This window comes from Macaca nemestrina, chromosome X (genome assembly GCF_043159975.1).
Source record: "Macaca nemestrina isolate mMacNem1 chromosome X, mMacNem.hap1, whole genome shotgun sequence".
NCBI classification, from domain to species: Eukaryota; Metazoa; Chordata; class Mammalia; order Primates; family Cercopithecidae; genus Macaca; species Macaca nemestrina.
This window is the reverse complement of record NC_092145.1, coordinates 108,523,982-108,540,813: the sequence shown is the minus strand read 5'-3', so window position 1 is coordinate 108,540,813 and position 16,832 is coordinate 108,523,982. Positions and strand designations below refer to the sequence as shown.

The window sequence follows — 16,832 nt, the reverse complement described above, 5'->3', positions numbered from 1 at the left end:
TGTGATGTTTCAATACATGTATACATTGTATAATGGTAACACTACAGATTTTATCATTGTACAATGTATACATGTATTGAAACATGTATACATTGGGTATACATGTATACATGTTTGGGTAATTCACAGATCCATCACCTTAAACATCTACCAATTCTTGGTGGTCCAATCTCTTTTTAATTGGTATATTTATACCATTTATATTTACAATAATTGTCACTATTTTAAGGCTTAAGTATGCCATTTTGTTTTCTGTTCATCCCTCTGTTTTTTGTTTCTCTCTCTCTCTCTGTCTCTCTCTGCTTCCTATAGGTTATATGAACATTTGTTAGGATTCCACTTAGAGTGAAGTGTAGAAACATTACTTTTGATGTGTTTTTGATCCTGTGTTAACACTGGTTAATTCTTGGTGTTTCAATTTGCTATAATGTATTGCTTTTGCCTTTATATTTTCCTATAGTGCTTGATTTTTATAAAGCAATGAATATATAATAAATTTGTGAAGTCATTATCCTTCCTCCTATTATATTTGTAAATGTAGCTATATATTGTCAATGGAAAAAATGTGGCTGATTTATACTGCTATTAAAACTTGAAAATCCTCAGTATTTATAGTTTTTAGACTTGATGCACTTGAGATTTAAGCAGCAAAATCCTTTTTTACACATGACCTAATTTTTTCTATGATCATATCAGTTTCTACCCAACCATTAGTGATTTAGGTCACTCGGATGGGGGCAGGTTTCTCTTACAACTCATCTCCAGATCAAGAAAAGCCTCTTTCTCTCAAGCTTCTTCCTCACTACTCCCTTAGAGGAAGGAAGACCAATGTGATAAGTCAAATTCTGGAGCACTGTAAGAAGTACCACTGTGCATTGCTAAGTGACACCCATACATGTAAGACACATCTAAGCTCTTCTGTTTCTTATGATACTGAAGTGATGAGATAAGCTGGTGCTGACTGTGAAAGCTGGGCATAGACACATTGGCCTCTCTTTCTTCTCACTGGAGATTTTGGGCTCTGTCATTCCTGCCTACTAGGGGTCAGCTGATGATAATATTTCTGTAGAATAAAATAGGCAAAGAGACCCTGCTTCATTCTGGTGCCTAAACCTGTGCTTCAATTCAACTTGAACTGAGACCCCTGCATTGAGGGGTCATGGGAACTGGCCCAGTGAATGATATTTCAGGTCCTTGTGTGCATGTCTTTTTCAAGGAAAGACCTAAGAGGGGGCAATAAAGCAGTGTAACATAGGAGTAGGGTATTTTTGTATCCTCTGAACAAATACTAATCCCATACTGTCAGATTCTTACCAGTAATGCCACATAATTGGATGTCTCTCGCACTAGTGCAGGTGGTGCAGATGGTGACCCAAATGTCATAATCCACATTGAAATGTCACACATGCCCATTCAAATAGACATGCCCTCAGGTGTTGCCATGTCCCCATCCAGATGTCAGCACTAGGTATTTGCAGATATGATTGGTGGACTTCATGTACGAAAAGACAAGGGTAACTTTCTGTAGTTCTTAGTGGTTTCAATCATTTGCAGAGTCATTATTCCCTCCCTGTTCTCCTTTTTGTTTCTTCCTCATTTATTCTTTAGGGTGTTCTATGCTACTTAGCCTTATTGGCACCTGCTTTCATTTCCTGAGTTCATATCAGGATGTCACCTGTACCCTGCCTTCTTAGAATTCACGGTGATGCAATACAGGCAACTTGAATAAAAAGATTGATGGGAGGCCTCTTGAACTCTATTGATCTCCCTACTCTACTTTTCTTTTTGTGTTTCATGCACCATCCTCAGGTGCTGTGAAGCCAGTTCCTGGTTTTTAATCTAGTCTCACAGTAAGCAGGTTGTCCTCATTTAGATACCATTTTACTTCTCAATAATTTAACTCTGACATTAAATTGTCCAAACTGACAAACACATCCTAGATGAGCTTGCTGTTTTTTGCCACTTCTCAGCTGTCTTAATTACAGTTAGAATTGGACAATTAAGTTCATCTTTAGTAACTGCACACACATATTTAACTAATTGTTAGCTTTCCTTGCACATAATGTTATTCTATGTACCTCATATTATTTGATTTCCTTGAAAGAGAGAGCACATATCGCTCTTGTGTTTTCAAGAAGTAACTTTCAACTCTCAGTAAGTTATGTATTTGAAATTTTCTCCTGCAGCATTGCTACCACTTTCCAATATGCACTTTCTCTTGCACACAAACCTCACACAGGCTCATGTCAAATATTTATATAAGCATAGTCAAAATGGGGTGAATAAGTTTCTCTTTGGTGGTCAGTTTCCAATTACACCTTCACATGACAGGTAGAGCCTGCTTTACAGTCTCTACAATCAATCCTCAACTGTCCGTTACACAACAGTTTCTCCACCATTGGGAAATCAATTCTCTGTTCCCATAGGCTTTGGTAGAGTTACATTCCTCTGCCATCTCAAAACAAATCCATTTGTGAGATCATACTCATATCACATGGTGCCATCCCACAAGTTGAGCCCTAGCAGAATGGTAATAAAGTAAGTATTCCTAATACATGCTCACAAAAGGGGACTGGAATTACCTAATGACAAAGCTAAGATTGGTGCAGTAAAGTGGTCTCAGCATGGGAGGCACTTTTCCATTTCAGTTTATCTAAATGCTGAAAGTCTTGACTAAAAGACTTTATCAGTTTGTATTAACAATACCAGCTCATGAGGAATTAAAAAATTTAACATGAGGCCGGGCGCAGTGGCTCATGTCCGTAATCCCAGCACTTTGGGAGGCTGAGGAGGGTGGCTCACCTGAGGTCAGGAGTTTGAGACCAGCCTGGCCAACACGGTGAAACCCAATCTCTACTAAAAATACAAAAAATTAGCCGAGCATGATGGCAGGTGCCTGTAATCCCAGCTACTTGGGAAGCTGAGGCAGGAGGATTACTTGAACCTGGGAGGCAGAGGTTGCAGTGAACCAAGGTTGCACCATTGCACTTCACCCTGGACAACAAGAACAAAACTTTGTCCCCCCCCCAAAAAAAAAATTAACATGAGAAACCTATAACACTATCTTGTAGCTTTGCACCAAGATTACCTTGTTTAATGGTCATAGTTGGTAATATTTATTTGCGTCAGGGGAATAACATTTTCATGGCTCCTGAATTTAAGTTTCCTATTTAGTAGGTTTATTTTTATCTAATGAATTTAAAATACCAGCACGAGTATTTTGCTAAGAGAGAGGATTAGATAACACCCTAGTATCCCAGAAAAGGGTATGGATACCTCACCACAAAATATTCAAAATATCCCCAAGAGAAACTTTTTAGCAATGACAAATGCAGTAGTTTATGCTATTCACTATGTGAAAGAAGAGGCATCCACCACTCTTGTTCATTCCCTAAAGTGCTGGTAGTATTTGCTTTGTATAAACATACCCCTGTTAAAACTCTTTTAACTATCAGCTATAGGATAACCATAGAACTCCGTGTCATGTGTCTTTAAGATTTTCTATGTTTTGACGAAACTTCCTTTTAATTAATTAATTAATTAATTTTTCTTTTTAATTTATTTATTTATTTTTATTACACTTTAAGTTCTAGGGTACCTGTGCACAATGTGCAGGTTTGTTACATATGTGTACATGAGCCATGTTGGTGTGCTGCACCCATTAACTCGTCATTTACATTAGGTATATCTCCTAATGCTATCCCTCCCCCTTCCCCCCTCCCCACAATAGGACCTGGTGTGTGATGTTCCCCTTCCTGTGTCCAAGTGATCTCATTGTTCAGTTCCCACCTACGAGTGAGAACATGAGATATTTGGTTTTCTGTTCCTGCGATAGTTTGCTGAGAATGATGGTTTCCAGCTGCATCCATGTCCCTACAAAGGACACAAACTCATCCTTTTTTATGGCTGCATAGTATTCCATGGTGTATATGTGCCACATTTTCTTAATCCAGTCTGTCACTGATGGACATTTGGGTTGATTCTAAGTCTTTGCTATTGTGAATAGTGCCACAATAAACATACGTGTGCATGTGTCTTTATAGCAGCATGACTTATAATCCTTTGGGTATATCCCCAGTAATGGGATGGCTGGGTCAAATGGTATTTCTAGCTCTAGATCCTTGAGGAATCGCCACACTGTTTTTCACAATGGTTGAACTAGTTTACAATCCCACCAACAGTGTAAAAGTGTTCCTATTTCTCCACATCCTCTCCAGCACCTGTTGTTTCCTGATTTTATAATGATTGCCATTCTAACTGGTGTGAGATGGTATCTCATTGTGATTTTGATTTGCATTTCTCTGATGGCCAGTGATGATGAGCATTTTTTCATGTGTCTGTTGGCTGTATGAATATCTTCTTTTGAGAAGTGTCTGTTCATATCCTTTGCCCACATTTTGATGGGGTTGTTTTTTTCTTGTAAATTTGATTGAGTTCTTTATAGGTTCTGGGTATTAGCCCTTTGTCAGATGAGTAGATTGCAAAAATTTTCTCCCATTCTGTAGGTTGCCTGTTCACTCTGATGGTAGTTTCCTCCTTAGCAGGCCCATTTTTCTCCCTGTTCTCCCGAGAGTCACCACCCACTCTTACCCAGCACCTTCATTAACGCAGAGCTCTCTGTCCTTTTCTTTTTCTTTTTTCTTTTTTCATACTGTGCATGGGATTAACTAAAATCTTTATTAGATATGATTTTCCATTAACAAAAATGTGATAATTGGAATTATGAATTCAAAAAGCAGTGAAGTCCGAACATTTAAAAAGAAGACTAGGTATTAGCGAACAAAAGGTAGAGGTAGATGAGACTGTTTCTTTAATACTATTTATTATCTCCCCTCTGTACACAATGTTGCATATATACAACTACTTTATTTTTATTGACTTTATATAATAGTGAAATCCCCTTAAGCAACCTAGGGTATACAGTTGGGGTCCAACTTTCAAGGGGTGAGGGGGGAGTAGAAACACACTTGAGTAACAGTTTTCACCCACACATTTTAGATAATTTTTTTCTTTTCTTGCCAAGATTTTAGTAGTAAGTTCATAAATATAGAAAATACTTTCACTTCTTCAGTGTTAAAATAGAAAACCAAAGAGTGTCGACAGTAGTGGCTTAATTATTGGTATACAAGAAAAACACAACACCAATGGGTTTTCTTAATTATGCATTTTAAATATCAATATGTGCATTTGTTTTTACAGTTATAAATTTTCTCATCTGTTTTAGACAACAGCTTGTAATAGTTTTGAATCCATTAAGATGTTGCTTTCAGTTGAAATATTTTCTGCATACATGTATATAAAAAATAACCCAGTGTATGACTCATCTGACAGATGTTTACGATCAATAAAGGCTTATTTTTCAACATGCAGTTAGGAAGAGAGGGAAGCAAGCCAACCTCTCTACACTGTCTCTTGGCTGACTTGTTTTTGTAGTGGTATCGATAGTGATTTTTGAAGGGAACCATGTGCCATCAGCCTATCTAGTCAAGATCAGATACCACAATCAACAAGAGGAGTAGAAGAGATGGGGAAGGGGGAGTAGGTAAGTGGTAGATATCAGCTTTTTTTAAGTGTGCATTTTGTACTCTTCCAGGTATGGGATTAAAAACAGGCCAGTGAGGAAAAAAATGTTTTAATTAGGAAAAAACTGCAATCAAATCAAGACATAATAGCCGAATTAGGTTCTTTTAATAGACTGCTTATATAGATGTTTAGCCATACTGTTAGATCAACTTTTTAAGAGTAGAACTTTCTATCCAATTTACATGCTCTAGATACCACCTTTCTTATTTTTATAGTAAGGTCTGGTATTCAAATACCCACTTGTACACTGACAGCTTTAAGAAAAACAGGACACAGAGGGAGTCGTCATTTTTAGCAGCAATGAAATACCACTAACCCCTTTTTACATACCAAATTCAAGTCACTATCAGAGGTGAGTGTCACACAAAGTCACCAGGTATAAAATTGCTAGTTCATTTTTAAATTAATAACTTGAAATTACCTGTGCCTCCCCACCCCATTACATCTTTTTATAAACAGAAAACATTTTGCTATTTTATATATAGGCTAGCAGCCTTGTTTTAATATGAAAGTGCTAATTCATTTACAGATTTGTATAATCAGTTATGTAGTGCTACAATAAGTGTCCAATGATCTACACAGGAACAATGATGAATGAAAATAATGAAGATTGAATAAGGCTATTAGATTACCTTATCTTAGTTACATATAAAGAATAGATACCCAATGGTGAGGAAGAGAGAGAAATTGGACAAATACCCATAGGTGTAAACATTACATCTACCTTTGAGCTTTGTACCGTAAGTGAGACATTTTAAATGGTTCTGTAGCCCATGCCTATTTTTTCCTCAGAAAAAGAAAAGCTGCCTTCATGACATCCCCTCTTGTTTCACATTTCCACAGTGTCACTTTGAAGCTTCAGAGTCAGGATCTTACTTTCTTCAAAAAATAAAGAAAATATGCCCCCTAAGGTACCTCCCCATCCCCCCATCCCCCAAATCCCACTGGTTTCTTTTCCAGTGCCAGGTTGCATGATCTGGTCCCATCTCCTGGGGTGGTTGGTGCTTTTTTTTTTTTTTTTTTTTTTTTTTTCCCCCGTCTATTGATCATTAGTTTAGGATAGATAACATGAACCAGTTCTGGAACCACTACTAGGAGGAACACAAGCTCTTCACTGCAATCACACAGCAGGAAATAAAGAGATAGCTCAATTCATCTGTGGTGCTGGGTCTCCAAAATTCAAAAACTTGGCACAACTGGAGCACTGAATTTGTGTCCTCCATGCTTCTTAATCATTTTGGATTTCTTTGATTGGCCAGAGTTGCTATGTCTTGTAACTATTTTCTTGTTCTTCATTAAGACCGTGTGACTCAGAGCCTGATACCACACAGGATTACAATTTTGAATAGTTTGAAAGATACTTTAAATATCTGATACTCATCAACAGGGTTATCTTCATCATCAATGATTGTGGAATAGCCTTCCAGAGCAGTCTCTTCAGCATCACCTTCCTCCCAATCTTCATCTCCATCTTCACCTGCCTGCTTAGCCAGAATCTTCAAATATTCTTGCTCATCTTCATTAATATCATCTTCATCACTCCCCAGTTCCTCGGTTTCATCATCATCTTCAGCTTCATCATCATCCTCACTGTCATTCCCATGTTCTTCATATCAGGCATGTGCTCTTTGAAATCCATTAAATATACTGAACAAGAGCATAGAAGATCTCGAATATTTGTTTCTGGTTGAGAACAGACTGATCAGACTGGTCAGAAAGAAGCTATATAAAATGATCCTTTAGAACTGATAGAAAATGCTGCATTGCTGATACCAATGGACTCCACTCCTCTGGTTTTTTATACTCATAATTTTTCACAAGCTGATAAAGGCAAAGAAGAATTCCTAGCCTACAAGCACTGTTATCAGATTGAAGATAAAAGCCAATTTTGTCCAAAATGGCAGTCCAGCGGCTTGGATAATAGTGTTTGATGATGTGATGAATGCATGTAGTAAGCTGTACCCTGATGAGCTCAGGAGAATGGATAATGGCTTCTACAATATTTTCTCAAACACAATGGCGATCTTCTTCTGGAATAGTATAAGGGGATATATACCCTAGTGCTATTTCTCGATCAGGCCAATACTGTGTTATCATATGTTTCAAATAGATAACACCTGCCTGTCTCACAGGTAAATCCAGCTGTTCCGACATAGTAATCTGGAGCAGTATTGAGACAAAATTCAGAGACTTGTGTGTTGGGGTCCATTGCACCGCGGACTCGGTCAAACCCAGGCTTGGGCCAGGAATAGCGTTACTCACTGCACACATGGACCCGCAGCGCTCCGCAGCGGAAACCGGCGTCAAAGGCTTTATTTTATTTTATTATTTTTTTGAGACCCAGTTTCTCTCTTGTTTCCCAGGCTGGAGTGCAATGGCGCGATCTCGGCTCACTGCATCCTCTGCCTTCCGGGTTCAAGCGATTCTCCAGCCTCAGTCTCTTGGGTAGCTGGGATTACAGGCGCCCGCCACCACGCCCTGCTATTTTTTTTCTCTTCTTCTTCTTCTTTTTTTTTTTAGTAGAGACGAGTTTGACCATGTTGGCCAAGCTGATCTCAAACTCCTGCCCTCAAGGGATCCGCCCGCCTTGGCCTCCCAAAGTGTTGAGGTTACAAGTGTGAGCCACTGTGGCCGGCCTCTCTGTCCTTTTCTAAGTCTCTGATGTATTCTCTAAAGGTCCTGGGCAGTGCCTTATTTTTGGTGATTCTTCTCTGCCTTCCTTGCGGCTGTTTCAGTTTGGTGTGTGCCTGTTCTAAATTGTCAGTGCTCCTTGAATATTCGTTCCCTCTGAAATCCATGAGGCATGATGGTGTTATGCTTGGGTCAGGAAGGAAAGGCTGACTTTCCAGAGCTGCTGACCAGTGCTGCTCGTGCTGACTAACCAGTGCTGCTCTGGGTAGGGTTGGAGGCTGAGCAATGGCACTTTCACTTATTTCTCTGTGTGGTGTGAGGTCTCTCTTCAGAAGCATATCTGTGGCCTCTAAATATTCTCAAATTGGGAAAACTAGATGCATCTCAACACCCCTATCATGGAGAACTTTACCAAGGAACTTCCCAAGTTGAAAGACTCCTGGTCTAGTCTGTCTGTTCTAGTGTGAATTTCTATTGGTCCTGCAGGGTTGACACTGTGTTTCCATTTTTTTGTATTTCCTTAGGGCTCCTCAACCCTCTCTGAAAGGTGTGGAGGTACAAAGAAATGTTAAGTCAAGTCGCCAGGCAGGTGATATCAGTTCTCTGCAGAACAATGTGTGTAATAACTGAGGGGTGAGTCCCCTTCCCCATCCCTTTCCCTCTCTGCAAGTGCCTCCTGGATAATCTAAGCTACTTTCTTATCTCCTAATTGGATGACAACAGGGGGTCAGGGTTGCCTCAGGGATACTAGAGGCCCTTGGTTTTGGTGGCCTATTGCTGTGCATCTGGAAAGCACTAATGCTTAGGTTTTTAGTCCTAATACCAAGTCAGAAAAACATGAAAGAGGAGGAAGGAGGATTTAGATTTAGCAATCAAGAGCTAGAACAGGATTTTTACATTACTCCCAAAACAATACTGCTGCCTTACTTTTCTTCAATATATGTAAAGTGCAAAATGAAAAAATTAACTGTTACACCAACATTTTATATCACATATATATTATATATGTACTTGAAAAATCAATGTGAAATACAAATCTTTTGTGAGAAGTGAAGACTAAGAGAGGTTGTTACCAGCAGAATAGTACTACAAATAATACTAAATGAAGTTCTTTAGGTTGAAGGAAAATGAGATTCAATGGAAATTTTGATCTACAATGAGGAATAAAGAGCACCAGAAATGTTAACTATGTAGGTAAGCATAAAATATTATCCTTTATTTTCTCTTAATTATAAAAAAGAAAACTATTTAAAGCAAAAAAAATCCTATGGTGTAGTCTATAATTAATGTAGAAATAAAATATATGTCCACAACTACACAATTGAGAGACGTGAATGAATTTTTACTATTGTAAATGTATTATGTTTTATGTGAAGTTGTAAATATTAACGCTAATAGGCTGTGATAAGTTAAAGATGCATATGGTAACCCTTGAGCAATCCCTAAAATTAATACCAAAATTTTTTATTAAAAAGATAATAGAGGAAGAAACATGGCGATGCCGACGTTGACTGCGAAATTGTACTCCCTGCTGTTCCGCAGGACTTCCACCTTCGCCCTCACCATCGCTGTGGGCCTGTTCTTCCATCAGGGCCGCGGACGCGATCTACCAGCACATCAGCGAGGGGAAGCTATGGAAACACATCAAGAAAAACCATGAGAAAAAGTAGTTCCTTGGAGACCCCCATCCAGGCCAGAAGGACCAGGTCCACTCGCCAGCTGTTTGCCCAGAGCTGGGGCCTCAGCTTGAAGACGACGCTGAAGTTGCTTTTCATGTACCACTCTTCGCTGTTGGCAAGAAACGGTTTCACCTACAAAATAGACTCTTTACCTTCTGCCGTGTTTGAAGTATGTTTAGTCAGCATCATCAAGAAATGGATGTGAATTGCCCTTGGAAAAAAAAAGACAGTAGAAGTACTGAAATAAAATACTAAAAATGTTTATCCCCAAATAAGTAAGGAATGTGGGATAGAGGAATAATAAACAAATGAGACAAAAAGAAAACAAATAGCAAATGACAGACTGAATGGCATCTATAATTACATTAAATAGAAATAAACTGAACACTTCAATAGAAAGGCAGAGATTATTAGATAGGATAAGAAAGCAAGGCCCAACTATTTGTTAACAAAAAGAGATGCACTTACATATAAAAACTTAAATAGATTGAAAATAAAGTGAAGAAAAAGCAAAATACAAACCTAAGAATACTGTTTTGGCTACATAAATATCAGGTAAAGTAGACCAAGAAAAAGAATATCACATGAGATAGGGTGAGAAATTTTATAAAGATAGTGCATTAATAAATAGTAATGTTAAATATGTATGTGTCTAAAAACAGAGCCTCAAAATTTATGAGACAAATGCAGACAGATCTGAAGGGAGAAAGAGACATATCTAAAATCATAATTGATGATTTTTATCTCTCCTTTCTCGGTAATTAATGGAAGAACTAAAAAAAATCAGTAAAAATTTAAAAAATTTAAAATATTTCTATAATACTGTCAATTACTATAATAATGTCAATTAATGTAATTGACATTTTATGGGACACTACTCCTAATTGCTGAAGAATTCCTATTATTTCCAAGGCCACATGGAATGCTCATCAAGGTAAATTATATTCTGTGCCATAAAATATGTATCCATAAATATCAAAAGTTTGAAATCTTACAGAGTATGTTCTCTGATCACAACAAAATTTAATTGAAAATAAACATGAAGTATCTAGAAATATCCGTAAATGCCTGCAAATATTTATAAATGAAATAACATATTCCTAAATAAGATATTAATCATCCAGCACTTTGGGAGGCCAAGGCAGGTCGATCATCTGAGGTCAGGAGTTCGAGATTAGCCTGGCCAAGATGGCGAAATCCCCTTTCTACTAAAAATACAAAAATTAGCCAGGCATGGTGATGTACACCTGTAATCCCAGCTACTAGGGAGGCTGAGACAGGAGAATCGCTTGAACTCGGGAGAAGGAGGTTGCAGTGAGCTGAGATCGTGCCATTGCACTCCAGCCTGGGTGACAGAGCAAGAGTCCATCTCCAAAAAAAAAAAAATATATATATATGTGTATTTTATCAGAGATGAATACATATATATTTTATGAGATGAATATAAAAATGTATTTTATCAGAGATAATTTGAAAAGATTAATAAAAATTATAAATTCCTAGAGAGAATGTCCAAGGAACAAAGAAAGAGAAAACTCTCTAGTAACAGGAATAAAAGAGTGTACATCACTACAGACTTTATGGATATTAGAAGATTGATAACAGTATATTCTCTGGCCACAACAAAATTAAATTGGAAATCAATATTACTATAAAAATGAAGATTTCCTCGGAGAATGGCAGACACATTTTTTCCTCAGTTATATGTCTGATTAGCCTATGTACTTATTGATTTGATCCTATATTAGCTGAGTAGCAGAAAAGAGAATGGGGAAGATGACATTGTGGGAATTGCCTGGTAAAGAGGATTTATAGGACTGTCATAGCATTGATAACTGAGAGAAGATGCAATTGAGGGCCATAGTCTTTCTAGTACTGCCACAGTATGTGGGTGGATAGCTAAGAAGCACACATCATAGAGGGATGCTATATGAAAGCCATCAGTTGGAGGTCAGTGGGGAATGGTGACCAAATCTTGCAAGGGGTATTCAATGTTTAGGGAAGTTACATTGAGATGAGTCCCTCATCAATAAGGCATTAATATAATTCCAACCCATTCTCATTAAGCCCCAACTGTGGTCTAAGGAAGAAGTTACATCAATAAGAGAGTGGGACTGGAAAATTCATCCAGTTGAGTAAAGAGTTGCGTGTCCCTTTTTTTGTCTTTCCATATCCCACAACACCATAGAGGGGAAAGTAAATTTCTAGAAGGGAGGACAACAAAGGGAGAGAATTTACAGTCCTTGACTTCTTCATCTCCTTTACACATTACGATGTTGAAGTCACAGCCTGGTCTAGCATGACTTGAGGTAGGCAAGGAGATCTGAGATTTAAATCAAGTTCAAAAATCCAATTGTAAAATAAATGTGACTATCTTACATGGCACATCTATTTACTTATATTTATAAGTAAAAAATTATATGAGATCATTCTAATAATATCACCACCAACTAATAGGATGTGGCCAATCTACACAAGTGTAAACGATATGTTTTCAACTTTCCTAGATGGAGAACAGTCACTGGAAAAAATAACATCACGTTTTATGTTTGCACTCTAATGAGTTGAGAATCCTTAATATATTCACTTACAGTTGAGGTTTGAATTCATCTGAACTATTATTTCTCTTCACATCCCTGTCCTTTTGCTTGCTCTTCAGCTTGCCCATTTCTCTTTTCTCTGTATTTAGTCCTTCATCTCCTCTTCTCAATCTTTATTATCCTTCATAATCTCCCCTATTCCTGCATCTTTCCACTCCTCCTACACTTAAAATTTTTTTACATCCTCCTGTCATCCCTCTTACTCCTCTCTTCTGCTTTTTTCTACTGCTTCTCTGCATGTATTGGACCTCTACTTAGAGTTAATCATATAATTTATCGGCCAAGTGGTGTTACTTTTGAAAGTAAATGAGGGTGCTATTTGTAATTTTGCTAAGGCAACAGATACAAACCAGTACTGTCCTAGGAAAACTGGGATATATGGTCACACTAGCTGTAGTAAAGCCCCAATTTAGGGTCAAGGTGGGTAGGGAAGGTCATTATGAGAAAATGATATTAAGTCAATTTCTGTAGGATGTGTAAGAGCCAGACGAAGAATGAGGAGAAGCATATTACTGGCAAAACAAACGAGAGTACAGAGGCACTGAGGTGAGAATGAAGGAAGTTCAAAGTAGCTGCAGAATGGAAAAAAATGGGAAAAGTGGCATAGGCTGAGGCTGCAGGTGTGGATAATAATGAGGAGCCAGGTCAGGACAGGAACTGAAAAAGGGACATCCGGAATTCCTGTATGTGGGGCAAGGGAGCTTAGATGAGGCTTTCTGGTTGAAAGGAGGGCAATAGATTACTTGCCAACAAAGTTGCATTTTTATAACAAGCATAGGAATTCTATATAGAATTGCATGTTACAAGTCAATAAAAATATCACTGTTTTTAAAAGCTATTTGTGTTCACAAATTGCATGACCCAAGGAAGCAAGAATTCTTATTGAAGAATGTTATTAATATTTGACATGAAGTGATGGTGAGGAATGGAGAGGAAGAAAACAGAAGGGAGAGAAGGTTAAAGCCCCGCCAAAGCCATTGCTTGGCCAGGATTAGGAGTTTGACTTTTATTCTAATTGCAATGGGAAGGCAATAGGAGATACAGGCAGGGAAATGGCATGATTTGATTTATATTTTTTAAAATTTTACTTTAAGTTCTGGGATGCCTGTGCAGAAGGTGCAGGTTTGTTACATAGGTATACTCATGCCATGGTGGTTTGCTGCACCCATCAACCTGTCATCTAGGTTTTAAGCCCCACGTGCATCAGGTATTTGTCCTAATGCTCTCTCTCTCCTTGCCCCTGCCTTCCAACAGGCTCCAGTGTGTGATGTTCCCCTCCCTGTGTCCATGTATTCTCATTGTTCAACTCTCACTTGTGAGTGAGAACATGCGGTGTTTGGTTTTCTGTTCCTGTGACAGTTTGCCAAGAATGATGGTTTCCACCTTCATCCATGTCCCTGCAAAGGACATTAACTCATTCTTTTTTATGGCTGCATAGTATTCTAGGGTGTATATGTGCCACATTTTTGTATCCAGTCTATCAGATGGGTATTTGGGTTGGTTCCAGGTCTTTGCTACTGTAAATAGTGCTGCAATAAACATATGTGTGCACATGTCATTATAGAAGAATGATTTATAATATTTTGGGTATATACCCAGTAATGAGATTGCTGAGTCAAACAGTATATCTGGTTCTAGACCCTTGAGGAATCACCACACTGTCTTTCACAGTGGTTGAAGTAATTTACACTCCCACCAACAATGTAAAAGTGTTTCTATTTCTCCACATCCTCTCCAGCATGTGTTTTTTCCCGACTTTTTAATGATCGCCATTCTGACTGGTGTGATATGGTATCTCATTGTGGTTTTGATTTCCATTTCACTAATGACCAGTGATGATGAGCTTTTTAAAAATATGTTTGCTGGCCACATTGATGTCTTCTTTTGAAAAGTGTCTGTTCAAGTCCTTCACCCACTCTTTGAGGGGGTTGTTTGTTTTTTTCTTGTGAATTTGTTTAACTTCCTTATAGATTCTGGATATTAGACCTTTGTCAGATGGATAGATTGCAAAAATTTTATCCCATTCTGTAGGTTGCCTGTTCACTTTGATGATAGTTTCTTTTGCTGTGCAGAAGCTCTGTAGTTTAATTAGATACCATTTGTCAATTTTGGCTTTTGTTGCCATGCTTTTGGTGTTTTAGTCATTAAATCTTTGCCCATGCCTATGTCCTGAATGGTATTGCCTAGGTTTTCTTCTAGGGTTTTTATGGTTTTAGGTTTTACATTTAAGTCTTTAATCCATCTTGACTTAATTTTTGTATAAAGTGTAAGAAAGGGGTCCAGTTTCAGTTTTCTGCATATGGCTAGCCAGTTTTCCCAGCACCATTTATTAAACAGGGAATCCTTTTCCCATTGCTTGTTTTTGTCAGATATGTTGAAGATCAGATGGTCGTAGATGTGTGGTGTTATTTTTGAGGCCTCTTTTCTGTTCCATTGGTCTATATATCTGTTTTGGTACCAGTACCATGCTGTTTTAGTTACTGTAGCCTTGTAGTATAGTTTGAAGTCAGGTAGCATGATGCCTCCAGCTTTGTTCTCTTTGCTTAGGATTGTCTTGGCAATGCCAGCTCTTTTCTGGTTCCATATGAAATTTGAAGTAGTTTTTTTTAGTTCCGTGAAGAAAGTAAATGGTAGCTTGATGAGAATAGCATTGAATCTACAAGTTACTTTGGGCAGTAAGGCCATTTTCACGATATTGATTCTTCCTATCCATGAGTATGGAATGTTTTTCCATTTGTTTGTGTCCTCTCTTATTTCACTGAGCAGTGGTTTGTAGTTCTCCCTGAAGAGGTCCTCCATGTCCCTTGTAAGTTGGATTCCTAGGTATTTTATTCCCTTTGTAGCAGTTGTGAATGAGAGTTCACTCATGATTTGGCTCTCTGCTTGTCTATTATTGGTGTATAGGAATGCTTGTGATTTTTGCACATTGATTTTGTATCCTGAGACTTTGCTGAAGTTGCTTATCAGCTTAAGGAATTTTGGGGCTGACACGATGGGGTTTTCTAAATATACAATCATGTTATCTGCAAACAGGGACAATTTGACTTATTTTCCTAACTGAATACCCTTTCGTTCTTTCTCTTGCCTGATTGCCCTGGCCAGAACTTCCAATACTATGTTGAATAGGAGTGATGAGAGAGGGCATCCTTGTCTTGTGCCGGTTGTCAAAAGCGTGCCAGCTTTTGCCCATTCAGTATGATATTGGCTGTGGGTTTGTCATAAATAGCTCTTATTATTTTGAGATATGTTCTATCAATACCTAGTTTGTTGAGAGTTTCTAACATGAAGGGGTGTCGAATTTTGTCGAAGGCTTTTTGTGTCTATTGAGATAATCATGTGGTTTTTGTCATTGTTTCTGTTTATGTGATAGATTATGTTTATTGATTTGTGTGTGTTGAATCAGCCTTTCATCCCAGGGTTGAAGCCGACTTGATCGTGGTGGATAAACTTTTTGATGTGCTGCTGGATTCAGTTTGCCAGTGTTTTATTGAGGATTTTCGCATCGAGGTTCATCAGGGATGTTGGCCTGAAAATTTCTTTTTGTGTTGTGTCTCTGCCAGGTTTTGGTATCAGGATGATGCTGTCCTCATAAAATGAGTTCACGGTAAGTCCCTCTTTTTTTACTGTTTGGAATAGTTTCAAAAGGAATGGTACCAGCTCCTCTTTGTACCTTTCGTAGAATTCATCTGTGAATGTGCCTCGTCCTGGGCTTTTTTTTGGTTGGTAGGCTATTAACTGCTACCTCAATTTCAGAACTTGTTATTGGTCTATTCAGGGATTTGACTTCTTCCTGGCTTAGTCTTGGGAGGGTGTATGTGTCCAGGAATTTATCCGTTTCTTCTAGATTTTGTAGTTTATTTGCATAGAGGTGTTTGTAGTACTCTCTGATGGTAGTTTGTATTTTTGTGGGATCAGTGGTGATATCCTCTGTATCATTTTTGTTGTGTCTATTTGATTCTTCTCTCTTTTCTTCTTTATTAGTCTGGCTAGCAGTCTATTTTGTTAATCTTTTCAAAAATACAGCTCCTGGATTCATTGATTTTTTTGGAGGGATTTTCATGTCTCTATCTTCTTCAGTTCTGCTCTGATCTTAGTTATTTCTTGTCTTCTGCTAGCTTTTGAATTTGTTTGCTCTTGCTTCTCTAGTTCTTTTAATTGTGATGTTAGGGTGTTGATTTTAGGTCTTTTCTGCTTTCTCTTGTGGGCATTTAGTGCTATAAATTTCTCTCTTAACACTGTTTTAGCTGCGTCCCAGAGATTCTGGTACGTTGTCTCTTTGTTCTCATTAGTTTCAAAGAACTTATTTATTTCTACCTTAGTTTCGTTATTTACCCAGTAG

General features: G+C 38.0%; 2 pseudogenes; one reads left to right on the top strand and one right to left on the bottom strand.

Annotated features, from left to right (window-relative positions):
• Positions 1-6,730: 6,730 nt before the first annotated feature.
• Positions 6,731-7,854, bottom strand: LOC105466796 (importin-7 pseudogene; annotated as a pseudogene).
• A 1,852-nt stretch (positions 7,855-9,706) lies between these two features.
• LOC105466795 (cytochrome b-c1 complex subunit 9 pseudogene) lies at positions 9,707-9,884 on the top strand (annotated as a pseudogene).
• The last annotated feature ends 6,948 nt before the right edge of the window (positions 9,885-16,832 follow it).